The sequence below is a fragment of the Camelus dromedarius genome, unplaced genomic scaffold, assembly GCF_036321535.1.
Source record: "Camelus dromedarius isolate mCamDro1 unplaced genomic scaffold, mCamDro1.pat HAP1_SCAFFOLD_41, whole genome shotgun sequence".
NCBI lineage: Eukaryota > Metazoa > Chordata > Mammalia > Artiodactyla > Camelidae > Camelus > Camelus dromedarius.
This window is the reverse complement of record NW_026989840.1, coordinates 806,358-823,965: the sequence shown is the minus strand read 5'-3', so window position 1 is coordinate 823,965 and position 17,608 is coordinate 806,358. Positions and strand designations below refer to the sequence as shown.

At 40.9% G+C, this 17,608-nt stretch overlaps 1 long non-coding RNA gene across 2 annotated transcripts in view; it reads left to right on the top strand.

Moving 5' to 3' along the window:
• Window positions 1-14,320: 14,320 nt before the first annotated feature.
• LOC135320900 (uncharacterized) overlaps window positions 14,321-17,608 on the top strand; it is an 86,451-nt gene continuing 83,163 nt past the window's right edge. For both annotated transcript variants that reach the window (XR_010380246.1, XR_010380245.1), the window contains exon 1: window positions 14,321-14,532. This is a non-coding gene — a long non-coding RNA (uncharacterized LOC135320900). The remainder of the gene's footprint in view (window positions 14,533-17,608) is intronic.

The window sequence follows — 17,608 nt, the reverse complement described above, 5'->3', positions numbered from 1 at the left end:
AGGCAAGTGGGGAGTAGCAGCAGTTCAGGGGGCGCCTGAGGTCATTGTGGACCTGGGTACTGTGGTGAAGGTGGGCGAGCAGCGTCGGGGGTGGGGCTAGAACTCTACCAGGGAGCCTCTGAAGGGTTTGAAGTGGGGGTGATGTAATCAAATTTGTGCTTTGGGAAGGCTGTCCTGGCTCCGTGTGTGTGTGTGTGTGTGTGTGTGTGTGTGTGTGTGTGTGTGTGTTTGTGTGTGTGTGTGTGAAGCAGGGAAGAGGGGGAGAGTGCCACCAACTGGGAGGGTCATTAGAAGACCATTGACAGGCTGGGCGGCCACCAGTGGGAGAGGGGCGTCGGGGCTGCTTGGGGACGGCAGGGGCAGTGTGAATGCCGGATTTCCTCATGAGGAGAGCTTATTAACGGGGACCCCCTAGCGGCACCTTGTGGCTGGAAGAAAACGGATGCAACCAGGTGGACTTTTCTCTTCTTCCCTGCATTGTGTGATGATCTTAGCTCAGCCAACATTTGGAAGAGAATAGCTAAGTTTCAGGGTAGCACAGGATATTTTTGAGCTCGTTCGAGAGAGATCTGATAGGATTTAGTCTTGTGTTGAGATCTGCATGTTCACTTAGCTAGAAACGTCCCGTCTTTTGGATTTCCATAGGGGTATTTTTTCTTGATAAAGATTGCTTTCTTGGTGAGAGGAAATTTAATACAGCTGCTGTGTTTCTCAAAAAAAATCTTATCTTTTAAGAAATTTAATATTCAAAAGAATAGCAAAATTTTAAATTGATAAAGTAAGGCTTTGGTGTAGTTTCTTTGGTTTCTGAGTTAATGTAGAGTTAGAGCCTTTGCATTACTTAAATAGCACATCCTTGTCAGTATTTAAAGAGCTGTTAGTGAGCGCCCCAGGCCCCACTTCTCAAAGCATCATTAAATCTTGCTCTGAAATAGTGAAGTCATAAAGGTCTTGTTGGCAGAAGCCAAATAGTTGGTTTATAATTTGCAGCATAGCACCCTTTATAAAATAATAATAGGTTCAAAATTAAGAAAGTGGAAAATAATTGATTTTTTTAAAGCTGAAACATAATCTTTCTTGTGTTAATGTTGCAACTGGAAATTTCGAAAAGAAAAATCCTACTGTAATATCATCTACGTGGAATACATATATGTCTATCACGTTTGCAATGTAACTGCGCAGTGGTTTTTGAAGTCAGGACAATTCCAGCTGAGTTACTGGCAGTGATGGTGGCTGGTTTTCAATGGAAGACCCTAAATTTGCCTTCTGAGCTTTATTCTTTTCTGTTCTCTCTCTCTCTCTTTTTTTTTTTTTTTTTGTAGTGAGAGGGCTCAGTAGTGCTTTGCCAGCATGATTTTGGGGCAATTTGGGGGCAGATATCGTGCACAAGCAGTGAGATATTTCCATGCATTTTACTTTCCGGACATCACCATGGAACATGTGGGGGTTTGTGCCTGCAGGCCGGGATGCTGCAAGACTCCCTGGTCCATCACCTTTATGTCTTGGAGCTGCTCCAGTCAGTGAATGACTTTCTGTGTCTTAGAGGTAAGGTGATCTGATGCAGATGATCAGATGTGTAACTAAGTACTGTTACTTGAAATAGAAAACCTATCAAAAATGGCTCTAAAATACAGGATGAGGGAGGAGAATTGTCTGAGCTGCTTGCATGGGGAATATTCTCAGGTGACTCCCTCATTGTGTCTCCTGTCACTCCTCCCCCAGCCCTGCACGGCAGTCATCGTGAAGCAAGCATGCACTTTCTCAGAAACGCGCTGAATTTCCTTGTGCCTCTGTTTGTTGGCTTTTTTTTTTTTTGAAAGCACATCTTGCCCTTTGCTTAAATGCCATCCCTGCCTAGTCACCTCTTACACTCATTCGTCTGGAGCTCGTCCATACATAGCTGCTGAATGGATGAACAGAATGTAGTATCTCCATGTAGTGGAACATTATTCAGACGTAAAAGTGAATAAAAAAGAAAAAATAAATAAAGGGGAATATGAAAAAGGCCACCTGCTCTGGGAAGTCCACACTGACTGCTCAACCAGCCCTTTTCCCTTTGAAACCCAATCACTTATGCTCCTCTCTACTCTTTTTGATAGTACTTACCACCTTCTAATAAACTTTAACACTTTCAAAAAAAAAAAGAGAGATGCTGATACCACTTCAACCTGGACGAGCCTTGATAACAGCACGTTTAGTGAAAGGAACCAGACACAAACGGCCACATATTGTTGAATTCAGTGATCTGAAATGCCCAGAATAGGCACATGCAGAGGCAGAGGGCAGGTGATGGTTGCAAGGGGTTGGGTGGAGGGGGGTTGGGGAGTGATTGCTAGTGGCAGGGGTGTTCTTATGGGATGATGAAGTGTTCTGGAAATAGATGGTGGTGAGGGCTGCACAACCGTGAGTGTGCAGAAGACTGCTGAGCGCTGTCTCTGGGAGTGCCTGTGGTTGGGGGCGGGTTTATTTTGTTCTCATCCGTGAAGAGTCATCTTGTGCTGAGGCCATTCTACTCCTGTGAGTGGTGAGGGTCAGAGACTTTGCAGAGTCATGTGTTATTTTCCCACTTGCTGAGTGTAGGCAAAAAAGGTTTAAGCCTGAGAAAGTGCTCCATCTGCAGAAACGTCTTTTAGTTTTGCATGGTGTAAAATTCTTGAGAGCTTTTTAATAGTTGAGGACAGCCTGTGGGGGGGAAACAGCCCATGAATCCTGGGTGAGTCCCGGAAGAACTGCGCTTCCCTCCCTGACACGGGTGGGGATTTCACCCCCGTTCAGGCAGTGAAGGGCCCAGACCCGAGAGCGGAGTTGACAGTCGTGAATATTTACATGTATCCGCTGCTTCATCTTGGATATTAATTTCAAGCTGAGTCAGTATGTGGCGGCAGCCTCATCCTACGTCAGGAATCTATAGTATCTGCTCTTTGAGGTGAAGACCTGACAGACTTGATTATTTAACAGTCTCCCTTGAATTGATATGTCAGATTCCTTTCTCAATAATAGAACAGCAGAATTATAGACGTCCTTTATTGCCGATGTGACCTGGAGCAGGTTTAGTCTCTGTGCCTCAGTGGCCTTATCTTCGGTTGGGGAAGATGATAACAGTGCTTCCCTCAGAGGGTCTGGTGAGGGGGGAGTGAGAAGTAGAAAGGGAGGACTTACACGTGATGCTCATGAATGACCGAATTTAGTGCTCCCAGCCTGGTGAGGCCTCAGGGGCAGAGATGGCAGAACAGACCATTCGTAGCCGGAGCTCGATCTGTGTTGGCAGCTGTTATGATCAGGATCACCCCTGTGGGTTATCAGGCAGTTTTAAGACTTGGTAATATGAATTCATGAATAATGTTAAAAGATTAGACAACTCAGATCCGGTTTACATAGTTCTCAAGATTTCCTGTGAGAAATGGATATTTTTTTCCCCATCTTAAATCTGAGTTGATTCTCTAAAAAAAATTCTGCATTCCTCCACCTTTTTGAGTTAATTCTCCATTTCTCAAAAAAAAAGTTTTTAAATGGAGTTACTGGTGTCTGAACTGAGGGCCGCATGCATGCTGAGCACATACTCTCTCAAGTGAGGTATAATCTCCCCCCTGATTTTTTTTAAACTTTACTTTCTTTGTATGCAGAGGTTAGTGACCTCTAATTCTTTTTCTGGAGACTTGTCCATGAACCTGTAAATCTATAATTAGTGGACAAAATTTGATTTATTAAAAAAATCAATGGAACATTCTGCAATCCATTCAAAAGGAAATGCTCATTGACATAAAATGTTTCTCCTTTATGGTGATTTCTAATTTTTGGTCTGCCTTAACTTATTAAAAGTAATCCTCATCATCATAATGACCAAGCTTGCTCTGAGTGGACACTTACCTAAGGCTAAAATGCTTTCCTCATGTTTTAATTCATAGCAGGTGTTTAAGGGTAGGTATCAGTGTCTCCTTTTCTGCAGCTGAGCGGTTGAGAGATGGGGCAGCTTGTCCCAAATCTCACGCAGCTGGCGCTGGCAGGCTCAGTGCTGGAACCCAGGCTGCACAGGATGCATTCTCAATGGCTCCTCTGATCAGCCCCAAGTTGAGTGGTTTCCCGAACTCCTGTGAGTCCATAAATGAACGATTTTAGCGATCTCAGCTTCATGAAGACTTCAAAGGAGAGACACCAGTGAGAATGTTAGACAGAGTGGCATAAATTAAAATTGTACATTTTCACAAATGTTGCTTTCTCAGGCAATGAGTTAAAAACTTTATATTTTTTTATTTTAGTGCTCTGTAAACACTAAAATCAAAACATTAAAAATGATTATAGTGCAAAATTGGAGTGGGCTTTGAAAGTCCAACCATTTCTAATGATGTTGCTTGTTTTTCTCTAGTGGTGCTTATTGACAGAAAAATTTACAAAGACTGAATTGGTTCTATGTAGTCTTAGTATGGAGGAAAGTTTTGTCAGTGAATATTGTAAGTAAAATCTTTACTCTTTTCTTTCCTGATGATGAATATGTAAGTTGTTTTCATGGCTTAAGTACATTTCCTCATTTGTGAAATTTGGGTGATGCCCTTTACCTTGTTTGACTGTGAGAGGTGGACGCCTTGTATATGAAGCACCCAAGAGCTGCTTATAAAAATATGCTGTCACAAGGACAGATAGTTTAGAAGGATCAACTCTGAATACTAAAGAGGGTGGCTTGTTTCTGATGCATATTCAATATGCATATTTATGAATATATGAATATGGCTTAAAGTAACAAGGATTCAGGGTTTTGTGTGTGTGTGTGCAGTATGAAGTTTTAATGAAATCTTTATCATTCTAGTGAGACAGGGACTAGTTAAATCACCTTAAGCAGACGGCCTTGAATATTATTTACACAGAATGTGTGTTGTTACAACTCAGAATTCATGTTGCCGTGTAACCATCCACTCAGACATTTAAATTCGTAGGAATCTGACCAGAACCATTAAGTTTAGAAAAATCTACATTGATCATTTTCAGGGAATAAGCTTCTCTCTTTTGTGATTAAAGAAAATTTTGATTTATTTTTCTGCACTCTTAATAGGTTTTAAAATATCAAAACATTGATTTGACATGTCACTTTTTTTAATAGAATAAAGCTCATGCTGTTTTAATGTGCAAATAAATGTTTTTGAATTTCAATACACTTGTATGCTTTCCTGGCACTTTGAGAAGTATTTTGCAAGATACCTAGATTAATTACTGTTGGAAAAATACAGACGTGACTTTTATGAATATAGGCCTAGTACAGATCTGTTGGTTTTTGCTACAGTGCAAGACATGAGGCCTAGGAGAGATTTGCTGCTGATTGCCAGGAGGACAGATCCCAGATCTCAGTCTCCCCTCCTGTAAAATGAAGTGGCTGGACTGGATTCTTTCCTCTACTAAGAAGTTTCCATGAGCCTGTGTCTTTTGTTTATATTCAGGAGTATTAGCAATGTCAGATTAAATACTGAATACACCTCCCTTCCCCGAAGCAAAGTGCACTATGTGCTACATAAGATTTAATTATCTGATTCTTCTTTCTGATCCAACAGGCAATTTTTGTGTTGCATCTTTCCCAGCAACCTGGAAGGTGTTTTTAGCCATAGGTGGTGCTGTTGCACCTTCTAACAGTCTTAATATTCCTTTTGCAAAAGAAGGTTTAACAAATGTTATTTTGTTTTGATTCCGTTGCTTAGTGCTTCAGAATAGCACAATGTCCATTATGTCTGTCTACCTGGAAAAATTATTCTGCTTATGTCTTAGACTTATTCTGTCATCTCGCTGTGAACATTTCAGACTTGCTGTGCAAACAATGGCAAAATCGGTCTTTTCTTCCAGTGTTAGCAACCAGTGAGCCGGAATTTTATAAAGCAGCTAAGAGCGGCCTCTGGAGCACCTTAAAGCTGAAAAGTGTACTGAGTTCCCTGAGTATTGACCCAGCAGCTGTGTATCAATTGTTGGGAGGTGATTTTGTACATATAAGAAGGGGTGTAGTTTTTTGTCTTGGGTTTGCGTGCACGTGCTGCCACTGAGCCACGTGAGCCTGAGTCAGTTTGCTCTGAGTTATTCCCTCGTCTGTGAGATGGGGACGCTCGTATCTGCTTTGCAGAATTGTGAGAATTAGAAATTATGTAAAGTGTTTAGCACAGTGGGAATGTCAAAGGGCTCATAAAGTTTAGCTCCTGTTTTGTATGAAGCCATCATTTTACAGTCTTTGGCAGTTACTAAGAAACAGGAAAATAAGAAAAGCTGGTTTTATGCTGAAAGATATTTGAGGAGGTTCCATAGTTCCTATACCCATAATTTAGCATCAGCAGGGTCAGGACAGTTACACAGTCGCCTTGAACCAATGTTAAGCCACAGAATTTTTTGTTACTTCATATATATTGGGGCTTAAGGGGACCCAATACCTATACACATGTTTTCTCCAGCAGCCAACTGAGAGATGACACAGAAGAACAGGCAGGCGATAAATGTCTCCTGTATTACTGATGAAGCCACGTTCTCCATGAACTTCAGGGCTGTGGGAAAATGCGTGTCATGATACTGTGCCCCAGAACTAGAGACTCATGAAGTCCCAGTTAGCTCTGGGCCACAGTGAGCCTTCCCTTAAGAGGATCTGCCCCATCATGCACAGGGCTGCCCTGCCATGGAGCTGAGCATCCCGGGTGCTTCCCAATGGTGGCCAACACTGGAGGGAAAGGAAAGGTTTCATATGCCCTGCTTGTCGATCCGGACTCACACCTCAATCTGTTAGTGTGAGGAGGGCTAGCCGTTGTCCAGAGGTCAGGGGTGTGAAGGGAAAAACACTCTCCATGGACCAGATTGTGGAGGAGGCATCCCTTCCCTCAGTTTAAACAAGTGGTGGGATGCAACAGAAGGGTGCTCCCCAAGAGTTTATAAGAGGGGAAATAAGGATTTCCTTTGGGACTCAGACTAGCCATGAAACACAGAAGATGATTAGAAGGGAGATTTGTAAATCACTTTCTTATTAAATTCACATTTGTTGAGCACCAGAAATGTGCTACATTCTTTTCTGAGCGTTTTACAGAAATGAATCCTTCAATCTTCACAACAAGTGAGTAAGGAAGGTTTGATAGTTATCCCAGGTTTACAATGTGGAAATTGAGGCACGGAGAGAGTAAGTAAGTTGGCCAAAGTCACAGAGCTAGTAAGTGACAGAGCTGGTATTTAAACCCTGGCTGTCTGGTTTCCAGGCTCCCAGGGATGGGCTTTGGGTGTTTAGAGGTATCTGCATCCCTGGATCTCTGTACCTCTGTGCATCACTTAGCCCAGAAAGGACAGGGAAAGGAGAGATACACAGGAGCTCACAGTCGTGTCTCAGCCACAGTCCACGGACAGTGCACTGTGATTGGCGTTAAATGTCTTCTGGGCAGCAGATCTTTTCGTATAACAGAAATTTAGTCCATTGAGTTAATCTAGAAACCCTTCCTGCTCTGCTTCTGTCCACTCTTGTCATGTGACTGCCTGCCTGTGATTGGGCTGTTGAGGAGAATCTGTACTCATGGTTGAACTCTGATATTTCAGTCTGGTTTGTAGTTTCACATCTCCTGTTACATTAATAAATTAAATTTCTGGTTTTCTTGCATCGGTCTCTCATGAGTTTGGTTAATTTGAAACCAGTCCATGGGAGCCCAGGGGTGATGACGGTATAATTTCTGAGCACGTGTGGCACTTCTACCTGTGCGGACCTGCGTGGAAGATTTCTGCACAGCAATGACCCAGGCACTCAGCTATAAACGCTGGGCGTGCTTGCTGTTAGATAGTACATTATTCCCAAAACAGGGACCTGGCTGATCTGGTGGTCTGCTTTGTAATGAAGATATCTAAAGAATTTATCTTGTTCCCCTCTCCCCATGTCTCCCCTAAAGGTAAACTAAGCCTTTTTACTCATTGCGGATTCTACAATCTCTGCCTCATCCCATCTTTCACGAAGTTCCTCCTTACTATCACACAACTGTTAAAGACTATTTCCTTTGATTATACACAATAAATATGGGAGCATTTGAGAGGTTCTTGGAGTTGGCTCCCTAATCCCTCTCGCTTTCTTTCCTTTTTCCACAGTCTTGAGTAATTCATTCCATGTTGGTAAGACTTTTGCCAGCCAGAATCCACAGTTCCAGGTGAGAAGGATGCAGACTTTATCTCTCCTACCCGAGGGAGAGAGAGGAAAGAATTGAGGTCTGCTCCCCCGTGGTCCCTTTCTGCCCCAGGGCCACTCATGTTCACCTGCAGCCTTCTGGCCTCTGCTCAGAAGGCCTCTGTCCCAGGACTGACTGCAGCCTTTTCTTCCCTTGTCTATATTTCCTGTGCCTTTCAGAAGTTGGTCTCTTCTCTGCAATTCAACCCTGGCAGATGTGATGGTGGTCAGCGAGCTGGTGGGCAGTCATTTGGTGACTCCCAGGAGCCATGATGATTCTCCTGAGTCTCTCATTCGGGGTTACAAGTCTGTCGAGCACCGGAGGAAGCCCATTCACGTGAGGTCAACACAACATCACATCACTTTAATTTTGTTTTTGAATTTTCAGTGGAGAAAGTATTTGTAGGAAACTGTTCCAGATTTTCGGCCGCCTGCTTTCCTCACCATTATTTCCTTTTTGGCTCTGGCGCTTGTTTAAAGAACCAGGTTACTTCTCTGGTCATTTGTAGCAGGTGGGCTTGCCGAATCCTTGATCTGCATTTGAAGCAGAATGCTTCTTCGTGATGTCAAACTGATTTTCCTTGTCATGTCTTAATAATTTGTGTACACTCATCAACTGTTTCAAGTTAAATGCTCTTTTCCAATTTCTGTTAACTCACATTTGCTGAACTCCTGCTTTCATGCTGAGGGCAGTTTCTTCTTCCTGTAATAAAATTTAGCAATTTGCATTTACTATGGGAAGGTAACTGGCTGGAGGTGCTTTTTTTCTTACCAGTTTTAATAACAATTCACCCATTAAAATGTACGGCAGTTTTTACTCTATGCCCAGAATTGTTCATCCCAGTCAATCTTAGAAAATTTTCATACCCCCAACAGGAAGCCCCTTACGCATATGCAGACATCCCCATCTTCCCCATCCTCCCACAGCCTCAGAAAGCCACTTTTCTCTCTCTGTGGATTTGCCTGTGCTGGAAATTTCATGTAAATCTAGTTACTTCATGTAAGTGGAACCATCTATTGTGACTGACTTCTTTCACACTGAGTAACGTTTTCGATATTTGTCCAAGTTGTGGCCTGGGTCAGTACTCTATGCCTTGCTATTGCTGAATAATATTCCACTGTATGTCTGGGCCCCTCTGTTTACCCATTCATCACGTGATAGACATTTGTGTTGTTTCTGCTTTTTGGCTGTGATGAGTAATGGAGCCGTGAATATTCCTGTAGGAGTTTTTATATGAACATTTGTTTTCAGTTCTCTTACGTGTGTGCTCAGGAAGCAAAATTGCCTGGTCATTCAGAAACCAAATGTTCAACTCTCTAAGGACCTGCCAGGCGTTTTTCCAAAGTGGCCAGTCTGTGTTACATCCTCACCAGCAACGGCTGCGACCTCTGCATCTTCTGTGTCCTCATTAGTGCTTGTTACTCTTTTATTGATTATAATCTATTGTAGTGAGTGTGAAGCGGTTTCTCCTAGTGGTTTTGACTTGATTTCCCTTACAGCTAATGATATTGAACATCGTTTCTTTGTGCTTATTGGCCATTTGTATATTTTCCTTGAAAAATATTTTTCAGATCCTCTATTCATTTTTTAATTGAGTTGCCTTTTTATTGTTGAGTTGTAGGAGGTCCTTTTTTTTTTTTATACATACAAATTCCTTATCAGATAAATGATTTGAAAAAATTTTCTCCTGTGTGTTGTTTTTTCACTTTCTGTATGGTGTCATTTGAAGCAAAGTTTTTAATTTTGATGAACTCCAATTTATCTCTGTTTTCTTTGTTCCTTGTGCTTTTGTGGTAATATTTAATATCTGAGGTATTTTATTTAACCTTTTATATATAAAATAACTTAATTATTAGGACCGTTCTAGGAGACGGGTGCTGTTGTTGTCCCCAGTCTATGGATAGGAGACTGAGATTCAGAAAATTTCACTGACTTATCAGTGTCAAAGCTACACAGTGCTGTTGGAATTCAGACCCTCATGTTTGTCCCAAGTATCTGTGATCCTCACCACCATGCTCCACTACTTCCTGGAACCGTTAATGAAAAAGCCTTTACTTTTTTGATTTCTTGTTAGTTTTTGTTTTTCTCATTGGGGCCTCATCTCCTCATTTCCTTAAAGAGATCAGTGTAGGTTTATTTTAGGTCTCTTGTAGGCAGAAGCATTGCTATCAGTTAACTTCTTTATTACTCACTCCCCAGTGATTGCTGTTGCTAGTTGACCTAATGAAGTCTTGCTTTAGTCTTTCCTTCTCATGACACTAACAACAGAGTCATGACTTACAGAATGCTTAAAGAAGAATGTACTTGATTGATTTTATTTTGCTAACCAATCAAACCAATCAAATAAATACCTGGTGTTGAAACATACGGTAAGCCCTCCAGAATAGGGTCACTGTCTTCCTTGTGTTTCATTTGTTTGGTCACAGTGTCTGGATAGTGCCTTGCTGTCCAGCAGTTTTGTTAGGATATGGTGCTTGTGAATCATTCTAAGGACAGAATTTTGACAACAGACTGTGTTGTTCATTTCACGGGGGAAAAGTTAATATAGAAATACTGCTCAGATCTATTTTAAAATTAAGTTTAGAAATTTGAGAAGAGTTCAAGAAACCATACAAAGATCTTTTTCACTAATTTTAGATCTATCTTAGACAAATTATGGTTACATAGCAGAGTAACTTATCAAGTAGATTTGACAAGAGGAGTGTATTATTGATTATTTGTTTTAGTTGAAATATTCTAGCTGGGATAAAATATTCAGTGCCCATAAATGAACAAATATGTTTGTGTTTCTATGCAACATGGGAGTAGACTTCATATGTTTCTATATAATATATATGACTGTGTGTTTTAATCTGTCTGTCAGTGTTTTTATAGTTTTTCAGCAATGTTGTAACTTTGCAATTCTTCTAAGAAAATCACCTCAGATTCTAGTGCAGTTTGTACTGTGTATGCTGTCTTATGCATGGGATTCCACTGTCCCCTTAGTGAGGAATTTCCTCTTCTATTGTGTTAGTATCAGAGTTAAAGGAACTGTGATTTCTAGGCCTTTGCTTTCCATGTGTTTGCACTTGGATGTCAATCACAATTTTCCCTTTCTTGAGTTTTCATTGTTCAATTAGAATTTTTGAAAATAACTTAATTTGTTGCATCGGTCTCCCTAGAAACTTGATGTGTTTGTGCTTTTCAGTTTTCAATTAATGAAAAATGTAAATACACTCTTGTTTTTAAGTAGTCCTTTTTCACTAGATATTTGTTTACCTCTTTATAGTTAAAATATTTTTTCCCAATGAGTGAATCGGTGTGTATATTTTAAAAGAAACCTTACTTTTTATTCTTTTTATTGTAACACTTATATTCATTGTAGAGAATTTAGAAAATAAGGATAAACACAGTAATAACTTCACAATGGCCTCTAATCTCACCTGGAGATACAGTTGTAAGGATTGAAATTGAGAATTACAAGTCCTCTTAAATTGTTCTTCTTTTTCAAGTACGATTTGGTTACTGAGACCCTTGAATTCCCATATGAATTGTAGCAGCAGCTAGTCAGTTTCTGCAGAGGAGCCCGCTGGGATTGTGATCGAGACCATGTTGAATATACGGATCGCTTTGAGGAGCACTGCCATTCCAAGAGCTCTGACTTCTGATCCAGGAATATGCGTGGTGTGTCTGTCCAGTTATTTAGGTCTTCTTTAATTTTTTTTTCAACAATGCTTTGAGTTTACAGAGTTTTATTTTACTTTTTGTTTTTTGCCTTTATACTGAGGACAAGTGTGCAAGGTACCAGAATCAGAAGTGTATTTGAGCCCCGCCACTTGCTGCCACAATGGTCGCTGCGCTCTTGCTTCACCCGCTCTACAATCTTGCACAAAATAGGACCTCAGTAACACTCTCTCTCTCTTGAATGATTGTATGATTGTTGGATGATGCTTGAGAGTCCTTGTGATGATTTTATTTCCCCAGCCTTTCCCCAATTCTTTACTATGCCCTTTCTCTTCCTTTCCTCCAGCCTGGGTTTCAGTCTACCTGTGGCATTGATTTTTCTTGTCTGTAGACACTACCTTTCACTGGTTCACGATCATTTTACATGTGGGCTGTGGAAAATTGCTAGATGTCAAGAAAGAGCCAATCGATTGCATGCTAGTATTTTTAGAGTGTGTTACTGTTTTATCGATTGAAATTAAATCAGGTTGACCCCCTGAGCCCTCCCGTGAGCTGTTTTCGCCTTCCTACAGGTGATACTGCTCTGGTTGCTGAATGTGCCCTTTCCCCAGACTTGGTTTTGGAGTTAAGTCACCATCAGTGGAGCCCTCTCTTTAAAAGATGAAGAGAACATTTGCTCCTTCTCCCTGGTTGGGGACTTGGATGAGATGAGGTACCAGATAAAGAATGGAGCCCCACCTCATTCTAACACCCGCTTTTTCCATTCCTTTCTCCAGGGAAAAAGAGTACAATTCAACACTATAAACATTGATTGTGAGCTAATGAGATAGACAGGACAACCGATCATTTATTAAATATCCTTTCATGCCAGAAACAAATGTATTATACACACAAAAAGCACACAAAGAACGGTAGTAACGTGATTACACACGTGGGTCCGAGTTCGAGTCCTGCTCTGGAGTGACCAGTCCTGAGAGATGGAGAAATGTTAGGTCAGCTTAACTTCTCCCGGACTTGTTTGCTGTCCTGCAAAGACGGGCTTGCTAGGCGTCCCTCCCCCTTAGAGGTGCTGTGGGGTGTAAATGGCGCGTGGGCAGCCCGAGCACAGCTGCTCATTCCTCGTAAGGGCAGGATAGCATCGCTTTTGCGGTGACAGCTTTATGACCGTCCCGTGTAGACTCTTAGTGCTCCGAAGGGATGCCTTGTGGTTTGGAGATGGGATTCTCACTTCTGTAAATACCCAAGGATTGTGTTATTGGGCCGTGCTGATTTGAATCTATTCTTTAGAAAGTACATAATGTAGATATATTTTTCAAGCATGCATGCTTTTTTCTTTTATTATTTATAGTTCTACCCTCTCTCTTGGTGTGACTTTTCATGGAATCCAGGAAACAGTCCTAAGCCACCTGCCTCTTCACACTTCTCCGTGGTGGTTTTCTTCCCTGACTAGAAGAGGGTTCTGCATAGGAAATTTTCTTTGTTCCCCTTTTCTTGGAGTCTCTCTGTCTGTCTGCCCATCTCTCACCTGTCCATCTGTCCATTTATCTACCCACTGAATCTTCTGACATGTTCCAAAAAGCATTTCAGGCAGCTTACAGAAGAACAGATACCAAATAAACAGGTGAGAAATTGGGGCCAAGTTCAGACAGTGAGGCTAGGAGGCAAGCCTGTGTTAGGGTTGCAGGCATGAGAGACACGCGTCTGCCCTGTGACTTATAAGATTGACAGCAACAGTGTGCCTGAGGCTCCCAGCAGACACAGGGAAACAGGGTTTGTGGGAGATGCTCACTGGCTGCGAAATAAATAAGTGGCTTAGGAGATGCCCAGCCTTTCCAGCTACTAAGGCTTAGGAGAATATTTTGAGTTTCTTCCAAAATCAGAATATTGCATCTTTTCTTTTTTCAGAGATCTATGTATAGTTTGTTACATTCTATACCTGGAAATTTCTCCAAAACTGCTTCCCACATGAGTCCCATGGCTCGGGAATGGGGTGGTTCTGCTCATTGACGGGGGTTGGCCAGAAACAGAAAATGACAGCCTCAAAGGAGCCTGGGATTTGTCAGTTATGTTTTGTCAGTACTGTAGAGTTCAAACTCTTTCACAGTATCTCTCCATCTGAGGAGGCAGCGTGCTCTCTTACCAGCATCAGGAGCTCAGGACCACAGGATGGTGCGGGCTGAATGCACTGCCGTCAAGACAGCTGTGCTAGTCACTGCAGGTGTGGTTCTTTTTCATACGGCATTTCATGTTCTTTACTAGAATGTTTCAACAGGGAGTTAATTAACTGAGTCAATTCACATTTAATAAATATGATGCTTTGTTGAAAAGACAGTTATAGGCAGAATATAAGCTGTGAAGAATTTAAAAACGGTTTCATTACTGAAATTTCTGTAGGGAAGATACACAGTTTATCTTATTTATTCCTCTCTTTTAAAGTAACAAAGAAACAAGACAGAAAAGGCAGAGGATGGTTTCTGTTCTTCCTCTCCGCTTGCAGGTGCCCTCATCTCCAGTAGCATCCATCCAGACACCAGCACTGACACTGGCCGTGCTCAGAACTGCCTCAGCCCTGAAGACACAACTGACAAATAGAAGGGGGCTACGCCCTATGACAGCAGGTGCTCTCACTTTGTGGGTCCTTATGTAACTGCACGATGTTAATCAGGATCGCCCGTTCTACATTGTGTAGCGCTGCTGCGGTGTCTCCTAGTTACTTGTTTCTGTAAGTATTCATGTATTATTCCCCAATGCGTGTTACTACACGCCTAAAAATGCTTTTTTCAGATGAAAAATAATTTGCATTTAATATAATAAGTTTAAAAAAAGGGGCAAAATAGTCTATCCTGGTCCCGCTACTCAGAGATAATAATTAACAATTTAACATTTATTTTCTGTTCTTTTCGTCAGTGTGTATCAGCTCTGTCATAAAAACCAGTGAGCACTCTGTCCCTGTTTACTGTGCGGAGATCTCCATTTTCCATTCGTCTTATTACATGTTTTTCTACAATATTCTATCTCCCCTGGCATGATTTTTAATGACCAGTGTAGCATTCTGTCTTAAGGAATGCATCGTCCATTTTACTTCGGACTTAAATAAACTTTTAAATTCCAAGTATACTTAACTGAAATACTGAAAAGAGAACTGTGGTGGTACAGGAAGGCCCCTAACTCCCTTCTCATTATTTCCTGAGAGTAAAAGCTGTGGAAAATTTGGTATATATATTTCATGACCTTTATGCCTATGAGATACATATATATACACATATGAGAAATCAATGTATAGGTGTGTGTATATATGATTTATTTAAAAATGAGACCATACTATATGTTTTTCTGCAGCTCGCTTTATTCACTCAGGGGTATATCATAGACGTCCTCCCACTCCAGACTCACCCGGTCCTTTCAGATAGATTGGAGGGGTCTCCTGATGTGCGGGTGTCGTCTCTTGTCCACGGACACATTTGGTGGGAGAGTGCTGTGGACAAGGCCCTGGACCACGGCGAAACGCCGGCTCCCTCAGCGCCCACAGCTCGCCTTGAATTACCGTAACATTGTCTTCATTGTGGACAGTTAAGTTTTCTCCACTTTCCACTGTCAGAAAGAATGTTTGACTTGCATCCTTCTTGTACAGACATTCCTGTGATCTTGTATGGATATTCCTTTAGTTAAGGCTTCTGGAAATTTAGTCCCTGGATGTGACACTTACATTCATCACAGACTCCTTTCAAGTGACTCTAGAAATTCCTTCTCCATTGGGGAATGAAAAAATGCGCAATTACTTATGTAACCAATTCTCTATCGCTGGATATGATTTCACTTCAGTTTTTCTTCCCACCTTTGTAAACAGTGCTGTGTAAATGCCCTGATGGATACATCTGTTTGGACTGATTGTTTTTTTTCTAAAGGAAACGATTCCTAGAAGTGGAGTTGAGTCAGTGTGTATGTACGTTTTTCAGAGTTTACATATCCATTGATATGTCATCCTCTGAAAAAGTCGCTTATGATTTGTTCTCACACAGATGGACACTAACTAGAATATCTTAAAAATATTCGCCAATATGATAAGCAAAAGTGCTTTTTCATTGTTTTTGTTTGCATTTGATGACCAGTGAAGTTTTGAGCTTTTTTCACTCATTAGCCTTTTGAATTTTTTAAAATGAATGATTCATTTTGTCCTTTGCAAACATTTAAGTGAGGGAGCTTCTTGTTGCTTTGTGACAGCTCTTTGTATGTTATGAAAATTTACTTCGTGACTTCATCAACATGTATCACAGAGCTTTTTCTTGTCATTTCTTTCCTTTCATTTTGTTCAGAAAGTTTTTTATTCTTGTTGTGGCTCAAACTACTCTTAAGATAGTAAATGTCTTCCTTATGGGTTTTATCTTTGACATTCTTAGAAATACTTCCTTATAATGGAATAAATCTCTTCTGTAGGTTTTTTTAATCTCTAAGGTGGTGATTGTAATAGTACTTGTTATAGTGAGGAGAAGTTGAGTTAATAAGAGCAAAGGGTTGTATTTGCTGTTATTAGTACTTTTTAATATTTACATCACTATGTGCAATTTATCTTGTGGTCATTATGACAGGAATAGAATTTATTCTTTCTAGGTGATTCTGATTGTCCCAGGACAATTATTGAATTCATACTTTTCTCTTTGATTTGAAATCCCACCTGTACAAAATATTTACATACACTATAGTCTCTTTTTGAACTCATGGTTCCTTTCTGTCAATCTCCATTCCTTACTCCAGCACCATATCTTACATATTGTAAAAATTTATTTAATCACTGGCAGTCTGATTTTTTTTGATTCTTTTCTTCCATCCCAAATTTTCTTGTCTAGTATTATGACTTTATTATTCCTGAAGAGTTCCAAAATATTTTGTTCAAGTTAAAAAACATCAGATTGGAATTTTCATGGGAGTTTTTAGTAAGTTTTGAATTATTCTTAGGAGAACTTACATCTTTACAAAACTGCTTTCCTCCATGCAATATGTTTATGTCTCTACATTCATACCTCTTACTTTAACACTCAGTATAGTCCTGAAGTTTCTCCATTTAGAACATGGGCATTATTTTTGAATTTATTCCAGTTTATTGTTTATGTTTTTGTTAATTTTGTGAGAATTTTTTGCTATTATATATTTAAATGCTTAAAACTGACATTTAGAAAGGAAGATTCGGTTTGTCAATACTCAATTTGTAACTTGTCATTTAAAATTGTAAGTATTAAGCACTTGTTCCAGAATCCTTTCTTTTCTGTTTTTAAAAATTTGTTTCCAAGATTCTCAAAATGGTCATAGCTAAGTAGTAGTATAGGTGGGGAGACAGATGGAGAGAGGTAGTGTGGCTCATGTACAGACTGTGAGCAGTTTCATGGCTGCCTTTAGGCTGGAGAAGCCGCAGAAGAGCCCAGGTTAGACCGGGGGTGGCTTTGTATGCACTTGAAAGCCAGCTTTCCTGTCTGTATGGTGAAGCCTGGTGGGCGTGGCAGGTAGATGATCAAGGTCCGATGGAGGTCATTGGCTGCACAGAACGCTGTGTCTGTGAGAACTGGCTAACATTACCATGGGAAATGCTTGGCGCCAGGAACACTGCAGGGGAGCTGGGGAGCCTGTGTGTTAAGGATTTTCCAGTCCTGGGAGTGGGAAGAGCAGACTCTGCATTCAGATCTGAGTTTGAATTCATCCTCTTTAGTTTACTGGTCCTCTGACTTTTGTCAAGTTATACATCCTCTTTGAACTCCTGTTTTCTTGTCTCTCAAAACAGGAGAATTACGGCCTGCTGCTAGAGTGTT